Source organism: Mustela putorius, unplaced genomic scaffold (genome assembly GCF_011764305.1).
Source record: "Mustela putorius furo isolate JIRA1106 unplaced genomic scaffold, ASM1176430v1.1 tig00537350_pilon_pilon_pilon, whole genome shotgun sequence".
Classification (NCBI taxonomy): Eukaryota; Metazoa; Chordata; class Mammalia; order Carnivora; family Mustelidae; genus Mustela; species Mustela putorius.
The window spans coordinates 25,779,798-25,793,571 of NW_025422471.1; the positions used below are offsets into that span (position 1 = coordinate 25,779,798).

The 13,774-nt window shown below is 43.9% G+C and overlaps 1 non-coding gene and 1 pseudogene across 1 annotated transcript; both read left to right on the forward strand.

Moving 5' to 3' along the window:
• The first annotated feature begins 3,077 nt into the window (after positions 1-3,077).
• On the forward strand, positions 3,078-3,241 carry LOC123390443. The gene has a single exon (XR_006605041.1). It is a non-coding gene; the product is annotated as a U1 spliceosomal RNA (small nuclear RNA).
• A 3,516-nt stretch (positions 3,242-6,757) lies between these two features.
• LOC106007262 lies at positions 6,758-12,096 on the forward strand (annotated as a pseudogene).
• Positions 12,097-13,774: the final 1,678 nt, after the last annotated feature.

The following is a 13,774-nucleotide window of genomic DNA, read 5'->3' on the forward strand; positions in this document are numbered from 1 at the left end:
TAACACTCCCACAACACTTCACACTTAAGAAAGAGGACATCTGGGGCACCTGGGTGACTCAGTCAGTTAAGCATCTGCCTTCAGCTCACGTCATGATCCCAGGGTCCTAGGATCAAGTCCTGCATCAGGCTCCCTGGCCAGCAGAGTCTGCACCTCCTTCTCCCTCTGCCCCCTGCTCATTTTCTCTCTCTCAAATAAATAAAATCTTTAAAAAAAGAAAAGAAAAGAGGACATTTCATCCAGTGTTGATAGCGGTAACTCCATGGATTCAGAGCAGCTGCACTTTCTCTCAAACCACCTTTGGATACAGTGGTACAGTGGTCATACCACAACTGAAAACAGTGTGCCTCATGATGACGTGGCATTTTTTGACATTTTAAATTATATCAGTAGCCTTCCAAAAATGTACAGTTTTCCTCCAGGGAGTTTCTGACTGTCTTTCCATCAGAAGATCATTGATTTACAGCTTGGTTGCCTAAGGACATATGTATATTGACCCCCCTAAAAGCAGAGATTGGAAGGAATGTAGAGCAAGCTGACTTAGTTATGAGGATGGAGTCTTGTGGTCTCTGAATTTCAGCATGACTCCTCATTACCATGGCCATTTATTGTACCTTTCTTTCTGTGGTTCCATCCACAGATGGATTATTCCACTGCATGATTCCCTCCCGTTTATATGTATTCTAGTTTCACTGACCATTGCTTAGGATAACGGACTGTTACTATGATGGCTCTCACACAGGTCAAGAGCTAAAGGCTTAGTATTGCCTCTACCTCCCAGTAAAGGATTAAATGTTCCCCTCCTTGAATGATAGTCATGGTGACTTCTTGGCCTATGAATATAGACAGGAAAGCCCTAAATAAAATATTAGCAAATCAAAGCCAACAGTATGTAAAAACAGTTAATGCACAGCAGCAAATATAATCTTAGGTATTTACCCAAGAGAATGAAAACACATGTCCATAAAAAGATATATATGAACAATAATAACAGCCCAAACTGGAAAGATCCCAAATGTCCACCCACAGGTGAACAAACATTGTACCTTTACACAATGCAATGGCACTCAGTAGAAAAAGGAACAAATTATACTGAAAAACAAAAATATCATGGATGGGGGCGCCTGGGTGGCTCAGTGGGTTAAGCCTCTGCCTTTGGCTCAGGCTGTGATCTCAGGGTCCTGGGATTAAGCACACATCCAGCTGTCTGCTCAGCGGGGAGCCAGCTTCCCCCCTCTCTCTGTCTGCCTCTCTGCCTACTTGTGATCTCTCTCTCTCTCTGTCAGATAAATAAATAAAAAATCTTTAAAAAAATATATCATGGATCAATTTCACAAATATTCCCCTGGGTGAAAGTGGCCAGGGTCAAGGTGCATACTCTATGATTCCACTTATTTTAATTTCCAAATTAAGTTGAAAGTCATCTACAACAATTAAAAAATATCAGACCAATGTTTTGTTGAGGTGAGGGCTCAGCAATGTTTAATTTGTTGGGAATACTACAACAAAAACACCATAGACTAGAGTACTTAAACAGTAAACATTTATTTCTCACCGTTCTGGAGGCTGGACATCCAAGATTAAAGTGTTGGTCAGTTCAGTAACTGGTGAGAGTGTGCTCACTTCGGGGATAAGATGTAAAACTTTTTATCATGTTATATCCTGCTGGTCTACCTTTCTCAACGATGTATTTAACCTCCCAAGGGCTCCCAAAAATAAAGTGGGAGTCTATAAATTGAAGGTAAATGGGGTACTAATCAGACAAAAACAACGGTTTCCTATTTGGCTTTTTTAAAAGATTGGTACTTTGCTAAATTACACTTTGTTATGAAAATTTAAGTGTTTCCTGATATGACATTCAAATCCTTAGTTCTGAACATTAAAATGATATCTCCCTTATTTATAGAAAGCATGCTTCTTATAGATATAAATATTAAAATGACTTTATTTTTACTGAGTTGTAGTTGCTTTATCTCATTTATGGGATCTTTTATCAGGTCCAGGTTACAAGTATTATATTGTACTCTTTCATTTCTCCTTTCTTATTTTCATAAGAAAATTTCCCTAGATTCACAACACAATACAATTTTTATAAGTTATCCCAAAATTTATGTCTAAAAAATATATATGTATGTCTTCTCATTCCTTGTTTCTATCAATTAAGTGGCGAACAACAAAATCTACATTGGCTAGGTTAAGAGGAAAAAGAATTAATTAAAGGCTAGTGAGTAATTCACAGAAGCCGAGAGGGCTTGTGACCAGGCTTGGACGCTGAGCAGCCAGGAAAAATGTCCAGTACCCCGCAGGAGCCACTACAGCTCAAACGCAGCTGCTGTCACTGGTCAGCCCTACCACCATCACTTGCACAGATGGGGCCCAGCTCATGCTGCGTGATGCACAGGAGTGGATGCCAGAAACTCTGGCAGTAATGCTCCTAAAGAGCCCACCGCTTTTGTTGCCACCCTTGCCAAATAACACATTCTGTATGCCTCTTTCCTCCCATTGCTCACCTTCCAATCAAAGTCACAGGCAATTGCATCTGATTGATGGAATCCAGACCACTCGCCTGTACCCTCACTGCAAGGGAATCTGGGAAAGCCAGCTTTCAGCTTCAACCTGAGGAAGGCAGCCTCATAAAACAGGATGTTTGCAAACATTAGGAGAGTGTTCAAAGGGTGCTGGGTGATCAGGAATGCCCACGATAACAAATGTCTACAATAAGCCCTCAAGGAGAAATTTCCCTCTGTTAGTGACTGCTTCCTCTATTTTACAGTTTAATAAATACTCATCAACTGGAATATAGAAGTGATGACACCTGGCAAGTACTACACAGTATGCCACTTCATAGAAGAATACAGAACCAGAATTATGCAACTGTGCCTTATTTCATCATATCTCAAATTCAGTGGGACTTCAGCTGGAGAGCTAGAATCCCAACTTGGAGGCAATAATGATATTTGTAGGCATGGAGAAAAATTTGCGCAAATCATTCACTTGCTCCATTTTGTAACTCAAAAAATACTACATATTGAGAAGGAGATTAAGCTCTTAGTTGATAGGTTAAGATGCTCTGACCAATACTTACCTGGCAGGGGAGATACCATGATCACGAAGGTGGTTTTCCCAGGGCGAGGCTTATCCATTGCACTCTGGATGTGCTGACCCCTGCGATTTCCCCAAATGTGGGAAACTCGACTGCATAATTTGTGGTAGTGGGGGACTGCGTTCGCGCTTTCCCCTGTAAAAAAAAAAAAAAAAAAAAAAAAATGCTCTGACCATTTGAATTATAAATAATAATTGTGCCTTTTATAGCTGTTCTCATATTTACAAAATAACATTAACTTTCAATATGATCACTTATTTCTTTATATAAATGTAAAGATTGACCCTTGTCTGCCCAGATAGACACCTATTTCTACCTGTTGACAGCACAAATAATAAATCACTGTCAGCAGCTGTGATACAAATCAGGCAGACTTGGGATGACTGATTAAAGTACATAAAATTAAGTTCATTTATCCCTTTTGTAGTAAATTATGTTCTAAATGTTTTCTTTGCAGAATCACTGCATTGTTTTTCCTCTCTTACCTGCCTGGATGGCCATGCCGACGTGTGTCACACTGCCCTCTGGTGTGGCTCAAAGAATCTTCCTTTCATTCTGTGGAAGCTACCAGAGCAAGGAACGCACAGACCCAGCACTGCTGAGTCATGCCGCAGGCTGGGCTTTGTTCTGAAGGGATTTACAGCCCTACGTAAGTGAAGAGAAGTTTGGATCAACAGCAAACCCAAATTATTGTTTAAGGGACTAGGAAAACCGTATGTACTTAGTATTTTTAATTCGTTTATTTAGGGCCCACTGCTCATAGTTCTGTGCTTGGTCCCACAGGTGATACAAAAAGGAAGAAGGTACAATCCCTGCCCCAGAGGACCTAGCAGCCTATAAGCAGCACAATGCAGTATGAGTTAAGAAGACGGAGTGTGTGAGATGGGAACAGATAATAAGAAGTAGTATCAAAACAGAAAAACAAAAACAAACGAAAATAGGCTTCTTATGGGGACTAATATTTGAGATAGGCGTGAGTAAGATTTGGGATTTGAGGGCCAGCAATTGGGAACTGAGGAGGAAGAGGAAAAATCCATGCCAAAAATAATAAATTAAAACCTCTAATTTAAAAAAAGAATCTTGGGGCGACTGAGTGGCTCGGTCAGTTAAGTGACAACTCTTGGTTTCAGCTCAGGTCATGATCTCAGGGTTGTGACATCAAGCCCCCAACACCCACCCTCGGTGCAGAGTCTGCTTGAGATTCTCTGTCTCTGCCCCTCTCTGCACCATGCGCATTTTCTCTCACTTTCTCTTGCTCTGGCTCTCAAATAAATAAATAAAATCTGAAAAAAATATTATTTTGTTTTTATCTTATTCTTTTTCACCAGCAAAGTGTATAAGAGAAAATTTGCGGTTTTCACAGTCACCAACGATTAGAATTTTATTATTAGAAGGGAGATATTTATGTAGCAATACAATTGAATTTTCTCTCTTTGAAAAGTAATTTCTCTTTTTTTAAAGATTTTATTTGTTTATTTGACAGACAGAGATCACAAGTAGACAGAGAGGCAGGCAGAGAGAGAGAGAGAGGGAAGCAGGCTCCCTGCTGAGCAGAGAGCCCGATGCAGGACTCGATCCCAGGACCCCGGGATCATGACCTGAGCCGAAGGCAGCGGCTCAACCCACTGAGCCACCCAGGCACCCTGAAAAGTAATTTCTAAATGACAGTGTTGGATAGCAATACTTCCATTAAGTTTTCATCAAACCCTTTTTGCCTTAAAAAAAAAAAAAAGATAAAAATCCTCCCATATAGATTTTCTGTAATTTTATTAATACAGGATTATTTATAATTTAAAATAACTTACATTATATATTCATATTATATTAATATATATTATATATTCACTGACCGTAAATGAATTAGTATCTGTTCACTTTTACAGCTCTTTTTAAAGAAATGTGGGTTAATCTAGGTGAGGATTCTTAGAAACTCAGCAAATAGATTACATCCCCTCATTTATTCTTATGGTAAACTTAATGCTTTCATACGATGTATGTTTTTGTCAACATCTTCAATTTTAATTTCAGTTATTTGTATCATAGTCTAGATAGGGCTATCATGGTATTTTGCAATCTTATTTAAAGTTGACTTTTCAGAAGAGCATGTTTTGGCATGGAGGCCAAGAAAAACAAGGCTGGACCCACCTCGAGTCTAGCCCTAACATCACCTTCCCCTCCATAAACCTGAAGGAGGCTGAGGTGGAAGAAAATGGAAACAAAGTTAAACCTAAAACTCACTAACAAGAACGCTTGATAGGAGAAATGTGACATTCCACCAGGAAACTCCAAATTGTCGTCATGTTAGTGCCTCATCAGAGGGAGAAATGGCCTTGACTTGAAAATAACCAGGCCTCCAACATCCTGACAGTCTTTTTTACCCTGATAGCCCTTCTGAACATCCCCTTTATCCTCACCTACTGCTGAGCCAGCAGTTGTGGCCCAATTATCTACTGCAGAGTCCACCCCCACTCTGCCTTTAAAAACTCTGACTGTAATCCGGTTTGGGGTCCAAGTCCCTTCTCCGCTGTGTCGGGTACACTTGGGCCCAAGCTTAAGCTTGCCAAATAAACCCTTGTGCGATTGCATTAGTGTTGGCTCCTTGGTAGACTCTAGGACGTGAAAACTCGGGAACAACATTTGGAGGTTCCACTGAGATCTGGGAGACTCCCAGGACCCCAACCCAGAGGGTCTTGCACCAGCTGGTGAGCACACTCACTTTTTGTTTTTGTTTTTTTTTTTGTTTTTTTTTTTATATTATCTATTTGTGCACATACTTTGGGAGCTCCACTCTGCATTTTTTTTACCTGTAGGAATTCCAGTCTGAGTATCTGGAGTCAACATTGGCTCAAGTGGACATGTGGCGGGCCGTCGACGAGGGGGGCGGGGCGGGGTCTTGGGAGACGTCCCTTTGCCCCTGTCTGGAGGGTCGGCCGCTGTCGCGGTCGAGCCCGGAGGATGAGGTCCTCATCTGTGAAGAGAGCCGGCTGCCATTGCGGCCGGATTCTCCCTTAACTTCCTTTCAGTTTTGTCTTCGCGGCTGCACCGGATCGTTTGTCTTTGTGCGTGTGTTCTTGTTAATTGTCGTAAGTGTATTTGTCTTGTTGTGGACTGAGGAAGTGATGGGACAGACGCAGATGACCCCTCTGTCTCTGATGATTGCCCACTTCTCAGAGGTCAGGGAAAGAGCTCATAACCTGAGCACTGACGTATGAAAGGGAAAGTTTCAGACTTTCTGCATGTCTGAATGGCCATCCCTTAATGTTGGATGGCCCCCGGAGGGAACTTTTCAACTACCTATTATCTTACAGGTTAAGGTCATCATCTTCAGAGAAAAACCACACAGCTACCCTGACCAAATACCTTACATCCTGGTCTGGCAAGACATGATCGAAAATCCTCCCTCCTGGCTTAAACCTTTTCTTCCTCCCAAAGCAGGACCCACATCCAAGGCTCTAGCCCTGCGGAACCCAACTCCGAAGTCTGACAAAATGATGGAGTTCTAACCAAAGACTCCACTTTACCCTGTCCTTCAGGACACCTCCACGGAGGACCTGATTTTTCCACCACCCTACCAGTAGGTCCCCCTTTCCCCACCATCTGCCCTCCCAGCAGAAGCATCAGGAGCTGCCGAGGGAGTGCACCAGATGGAGGGGTCCCCATGCATGGGCCAGCAGCAGGGACACATGGACGGACCCATCGTGCAACCCCAGCCCCAAACCTGGGACTGGCTGATTCTACTGTCCTTCCCCTCCATGCCATGGGACCCCCTCAAAGAAACAGGGGGACAGCCAATGTTATATTGGCCATTTTCTACCAGTGATTTATACAACTGGAAAACCCAAAACACAAAGTTCTCCAATAACCCAAAAGATCTTATCAATCTTTTGGATACTGTTCTTTTCACCCATCAGCCCACCTGGGATGACTGTCAGCAGCTCTTCCGGGTTCTATTTACCACTGAGGAAAGAGAGCGAATCCAGGTTGGAGCCTGAAAGTCCGTCCTGGGTAACGACAGACAGCCAACCCAGAACCCCGACCTCATAAATGCAGCTTTCCCCTTGTCTCACCCCGCTTGGGACTACAACTCGGCAGAAGGTAAGGAGAAGCTCCAGGTCTACCGCCAGACTCTAATGGCAGATCTCAAGGCTGCAGCATACAAGCCTACCAGTCTGGCCAAGGTATATGATGTAAGACAGGGTTAAGATGAGAGTCCGGTGGCATTTCTAGAAAGGATCATAGAGGCGTTCAGACAATACACCCCTATGAATCCAGGGGCCCAGAAACCCAAGCTGCCATTGTTATGACCTTTGTTAAGCCACTTCAGACACTAAAAGAAAACTGCAGAGGGTAGAAAGACTGGGAGAAAAAAGCCTACAGGATCTGATAGTGGTAACAGAAAGAGTCTACAATAACAGAGAGACTCAGGAGGAACAACAGGCTAATATTAGTGACCATCAGACCCAGAACCTGGCTAAGATCCTACTGGCTGCAACCATGATGACCCACACGAAAAACAAAGACATCTCAAGAAGTTGACTTCAGGAGCAGGTAAGGAGGATGGCCCCATCGAAGACACCCCAAACTGAATATGAACCAGCGTGTTTTTTGCAAGGAAAAAGGCCACTGGGTGAAGGATTGCCCTAATAAAAACCAGTGTGCTTATTGCAAGGAAAAAGGCCACTGGGTAAAGGAGTGCCCCAACAGAAAACCAAAGGCCTCCACTACTATCTTGGAGGTTGAAGATTTGATGATTGTGGAGTCGGGGTTTGGCACCCCTCCCCGAGCCCAGGGTAACCCTTAAAGTGGAGGGGCAGCCAATTAAATTCCTAGTAGACACCGGGGCACAACACTCTGTTTTGCTACGACCTCAAGTGAAGTTGACAAATAAGACCTCATGGGTACAGGGGGCCATGGGCACTAAACAATATTCATGGACTACCTGAAGAATAGTGGATCTCGGAGTGGGCCAGGTATTCCACTCCTTCATGGTCATCCTTGAATGCCCATACCCCTTGTTAGGCCGAGACCTACTCACCAAGATGGGAGCCAAAATTAGTTTCCACCCTAAAGGGGCAAAGGTGCTGGATAAAGAGGGGCACCCAATCCAGGTGCTTGTCTTGAACCTTGAGGATGAATATCATCTTCACCAAATGCCCCCAGCACCAATGACCAACACTGACCACTGGTTGCAAGAGTTTCCCCAAGCATGGGCAGAAACTGGGGGAATGGGACTGACCCAACATCAGCCAGCTATATACATTGAACTAAAGCCAGGAGCAGATCCAGTCAGGGTCCGTCAATACCCCATGCCTCTCACAGCTCAGAAGGGGATCACCCCACACATCCGACAGCTGCTAGACTCAGGCATACTGCGTCCTTGTCAGTCAGCATGGAACACTCCCCTGCTGCCAGTGTGAAAGCCACACTCTAATGATTATAGATCGGTCCAGGACTTGAGAGAAGTTAACTGACGAGTAATGGACATGCACCCTACAGTCCCAAACCCCTACACTCTCCTCTCCACCTTGCCCCTAGACAAACCTTGGTATACAGTGCTAGACCTAAAAGATGCCTTTTTCTGCTTGCCCTTGGCCCCAAAGAGCCAAGATCTCTGCTTTTGAACAGACGGACCCGGAGAAGGGCATCAATGGCCAACTCACCTGGACTCGACTGCCGAAAGGATTCAAGAATTCGCCCACCATCTTTGACGAGGCACTGCATGAAGACTTAGATGAGTTCCATGCCAAACACCCTAATCTGACTCTATTACAATACGAAGATGATATCCTGTTGGCAGCAGAAGCCCAGGAAACATGCTTACAAGGCACCAAGGATCTGCTCCAAGCGATAGCAACTCTGGGATACCGGGTTTCAGCTAAAAAGGCCCAGATCTGCAGAACGGAGGTGAGCTACCTGGAGTACAAATTAAGAGATGGACAAAGATGATTAACGGATGCATGGAAGAAGACCGTTATGAGAATCCCACAGCCTCGAAATGTCTGCCAGTTACGAGAATTCCTAGGGTCGGCGGGTTTCTGCCAATTGTGGATCCCTGGTTTCGCTGAAATGGCTAAGCCCCTTTACAAGGCCACGAAACAAAAACAGGACTTTGCATGGACTGAGGCCATGAACAAAGCCTTCAATGATCTTAAACAAGCCTTGGTCTCCGCCCCCGCACTCAGGCTGCCGGATGTGACTAAGCCCTTCCACCTTTACCTGGATGAAAAGGAAGGCATGGCGAAGGGAGTTCTAAATCAGTATGTGGGCCCCTGGAAAAGACCGGTGGCCTACCTCTCAAAGAAATTAGATGCTGTAGCCGCCGGATGGCCCCCATGCTTAAAAATTACTGCTGCGGTGGCCACCAGGGTCAAGGACGCAGATAAGCTGGCTATGGGGCAGGAACTATACGTCACTACCCCACATGCCATCGAAGGGGTGCTCAAACAACCCCCGGACCGATGGATCAGCAATGCCCACTTGACCCATTACCAGGGCTTGCTTTTAAACCTTACCAGAATTTTGTTCCAGACACCAACAGCCCTAAACCCAGCGACACTGCTCCCTAACCCTGACTGGGAAACCCCCCTACATGACTGTCAAGAAATCCTAGCTTAGGTACACGGAGTCAGAGCCGATCTTCAGGACCAACCACTGCCGGATACGAATGACACCTGGTATACAGACGGCAGCAGCTTCGTCCGAGAAGGAATCCGGCATGCAGGGGCCACAGTAACCACAGAGACAGAAACTGTATGGGCAGAACCATTAGCGGCCAGGACATCTGCCCAATGTGCAGAACTGATTGCGCTGACCAAGGCACTAACAATGGGAGCAGGCAAGAGAATAAACTTCTATACTAATAGCAGATATGCCTTTGCCACAGCCCACATCCACAGAGCCATTTATGAAGAAAGAGGGCTCTTAACAGCAGAAGGAAAGACTATTAAAAACAAGGTAGAAATCCTTGAGCTCCTAAGAGCCCTCTGGCTGCCTAAGGCACTGGCCATCATCCATTGTCCAGGACACCAAAAAGCAGATACGCCAGTGGCTAGGGGAAATCATCTGGCTGACTTAAAGGCAAAAAAGGCAGCCTTCTCAGTGGACCATGTCTTAGTGACCACACTGCCTGATCCAGGAGCACCGAGCTTGCCAGACAGCCTCAACTACACTGATGCAGACTTACAATAGATTAGGCGTCTGCCCATGACACAACGTTTACATGGATGGTGGAGAGCTGCAGATTGCAGCATAATCCTACCAGAGGAACTGGGACGGCGAGTCCTATCCAAAAATGCATAAAAGTACCCACATGGGAACAAAAAAATTGGAAGACTTGGTGTGACATGCAAAGACCACCATCAAAGATTCCTGATCAAAGATCAAACAGATTGTGGCAAGCTGCCACGCATGTCAGTTAACTAATGCCACTGCCCAGGGATCTAACCCGAGCACCCAGCTCCTGGGGGACTGCCCAGGAGCCTACTGGGAAGTAGACTTCACAGAGGTAAAACCTGGAAAATACAGATATAAGTATTTGCTAGTGTTTGTAGATACTTTTTCAGGACGGACAGAGACATTTCCCACCAAACATGAAACAGCAGAGACTGTGACCAAGAAACTGCTAGAAGACATCTTACTGAGGCATGGTTTTCCTGTTAAAATTGGATCAGAGAACAGACCAGGATTCGTCTCTAAGGTAACACAGGGAGTGGCACTGGTGCTTGGGGCAGACTGGAAATTACATTGTGCATATAGGCCCCAAAGCTCAGGACAGGTAGAAAGGATGAACAGAACATTAAAGGAGACCTTAACTAAATTAGCCCTAGACACTGACGGGGATTAGGTGACTCTCCTCCCCTTTGCCCTCTATAGGGTACGAAACTCCCCATATAAGATGGGGCTTACCCTCTATGAGATCATGTTCGGTATTCCCCCACCTATTATTCCCAACTTAAAACCTGAGGTACTTGCTGAGTTTGATGATCACCAACTCCTCTCTCTCCAAATGTTATAATGGACCCATGAACAGGTGTGGCCTAAGCTGAGGGCCCTCTATGAGACCGGGCCACCCCTGGACCCCCATCAATATCAGCCAGGGGGACTGGGTATACATCCAGAGACACCAACACCGGACACTTCAACCACGCTGGAAGGGACCTTACATCGTGATCCTGACTACTCCAACCGCTCTCAAGGTCGACAGAATTACTTCCTGGGTCCACTACATCCACGTCCGGCCAGCTGACCCACGTACCGTTCTCAAGGATTTTGTTCCAGAATGGAAGAGCCAGCTGAACAAGGACAATCCCCTAAAGCTGAGACTGAGCTGCTCTCACATACCCCACTAATGTTACTTATACTATGCCCTCTTTTTACACCAGTGCACGGAGGGATAAGTAACCCTCATTATCCCCCTTCTCCTCTTTACCTTTGGGCCCTGCATTATCAATAGATTAGTTACTTTTGTCAAAGACAGAGTCAGTGCAGTTCAACTCATGGTACTCAGACAGGATTACCAAACACTGGACTTTGTTACTGAGGTCAGCTTAGACCCATGATTGGGTCCTTCCTTAGGTTCCTCTGAGAGGGGGAAATGTGGAGGGCAAGAAAAACAAGGCCGTACCCACCTCGAGTCTAGCCCTAACATCGCCCTCCCCTCCATAAACCTGAAGGAGGCTGAGGTGGAAGAAAATGGAAACAAAGTTAAACCTAAAACTCACTAACAAGAACGCTTGATAGGAGAAATGTGACATTCCACCAGGAAACTCCAAATTGTCGTCATGTTAGTGCCTCATCAGAGGGAGAAATGGCCTTGACTTGAAAATAACCAGGCCTCCAACATCCTGACAGTCTTTTTTACCCTGATAGCCCTTCTGAACATCCCCTTTATCCTCACCTACTGCTGAGCCAGCAGTTGTGGCCCAATTATCTACTGCCGAGTCCACCCCCACTCTGCCTTTAAAAACTCTGACTGTAATCTGGTTCGGGGCCCAAGTCCCTACTCTGCTGTGTCAGATACACTTGGGCCCAAGCTTAAGCTTGCCAAATAAACCCTTGTGCGATTGCATTGGTGTTGGCTCCTTGGTGGTCTCTTGGACGTGAAAACTTGAGTACAACAGGCATATGTTTTTCTTAGAATTCTGTGTATTTACATACATTTGATGAGTGTACTATGTCACAGAAAACAAACCAATGACTTTTAAATTTTCATTAAAATAATTTCAAATACTTGCCCACTCACTTGGGGAAATAATGATCCATATAAGCTGAATGATAACTAACACAAAATTCTTTTTTATTTTTTAAAGATTTTTATTTATTTATTTGACAGACAGAGAGCACAAGCAGGCAGAAAGGCAGGCAGAGAGGGGGCGGGGGAAGCAGGCTCCCTGCTGAGCAGAGAGCCTGATATGGGACTCAATCCCAGGACCCTGAGATCATGACCTGAGCCAAAGGCAGAGGCTTAACCCACTGAGTCACCCAGGTATTCCCAAAGTTCTTTTTAAATATAAAATTCTATCTACCCAAAACTTTAAAAAAAAACTTTTATTTTTTTCATTTTAACAGAATCTATACATTTTTAAAAAGGGTTTATGATCAAGCTTGCTTAGACAGTATCAAGAAATATTGAGGAAGCCTATAAAATCTCACTTTTTAAAAGTCATTCTCTTCTTGTGTTTCAGAAGATAAATAACTTAATTGACTTGGTTTTATATATGTTTTTTCTTATTAATACAAATTCAAAAGGACAAAAAATAACATTCTAAAAAATAATTCTTATACTTTGCAGGTAAATATACAATACAGTATTATATTTATAATAATGACTAATACTATATCATGATTCACTATATATCACCCAACTACCATGAATGTATTCCTGGTCTCATGATTTAACTATGCAGAATTTTGTAACCACTAAGAACAAAATATGTGAAATGGCCTCCCACATTGCTTGATATATAACTCAAGTACTTTTGGAGTTCAGCACTCCAAAATGTAGGGATATGCCCTTTCTCTCAGAGTAGAAATCACATCTGTTATTAATATGGCATTTTACTATTTTTTAGGAAGTAGCTCAGCTCAAATTTCAATTGTTTATCCAAGATTCACACGTGTGACTAGAGGAGATATGAGTATTATCAATAGTGTAACAGCAATGTGTATTTCAGCCAGGTACGTGTACTCTACATCTTTTGACTTGCAGAATCCTCACAAGAACCTCTAGAGGTAAGTAATATTATCACCCGATGTTTTTGCACTTAAAACAACTGACACACACAGAGGTTAAATAACTTGCCCAAGGTCACACAGCTAGTAAGGGGCAAAGGTGAGGTTCAAACCCAAAAAACCTCTCTTTGGGGCCTGTGAGCTTAACTATTACTCTGTAATAACAACAGTCTGTTTCCAGGAAGGTCTTTAAAGGAGTATTAAGGAAGTCCATAGAAAGACTTGCCAAGGACCAATGTGAAAAGAAGAAAGGAATTCTGAGTGTTGCTTCTACTATACTCTGTGTGTGACCTGAAACAAGGTTCTGAGAAATGGAGCCCTAAAGGAGAACAAATTTAGGGAGATGAGAATTAATTAGAGTAACATTAGCTACTGTACACATAAACCTCAAATATTTAGTAGCTTAGAATAACAGAAATGTATTTTTTAAATTGTGGCAAA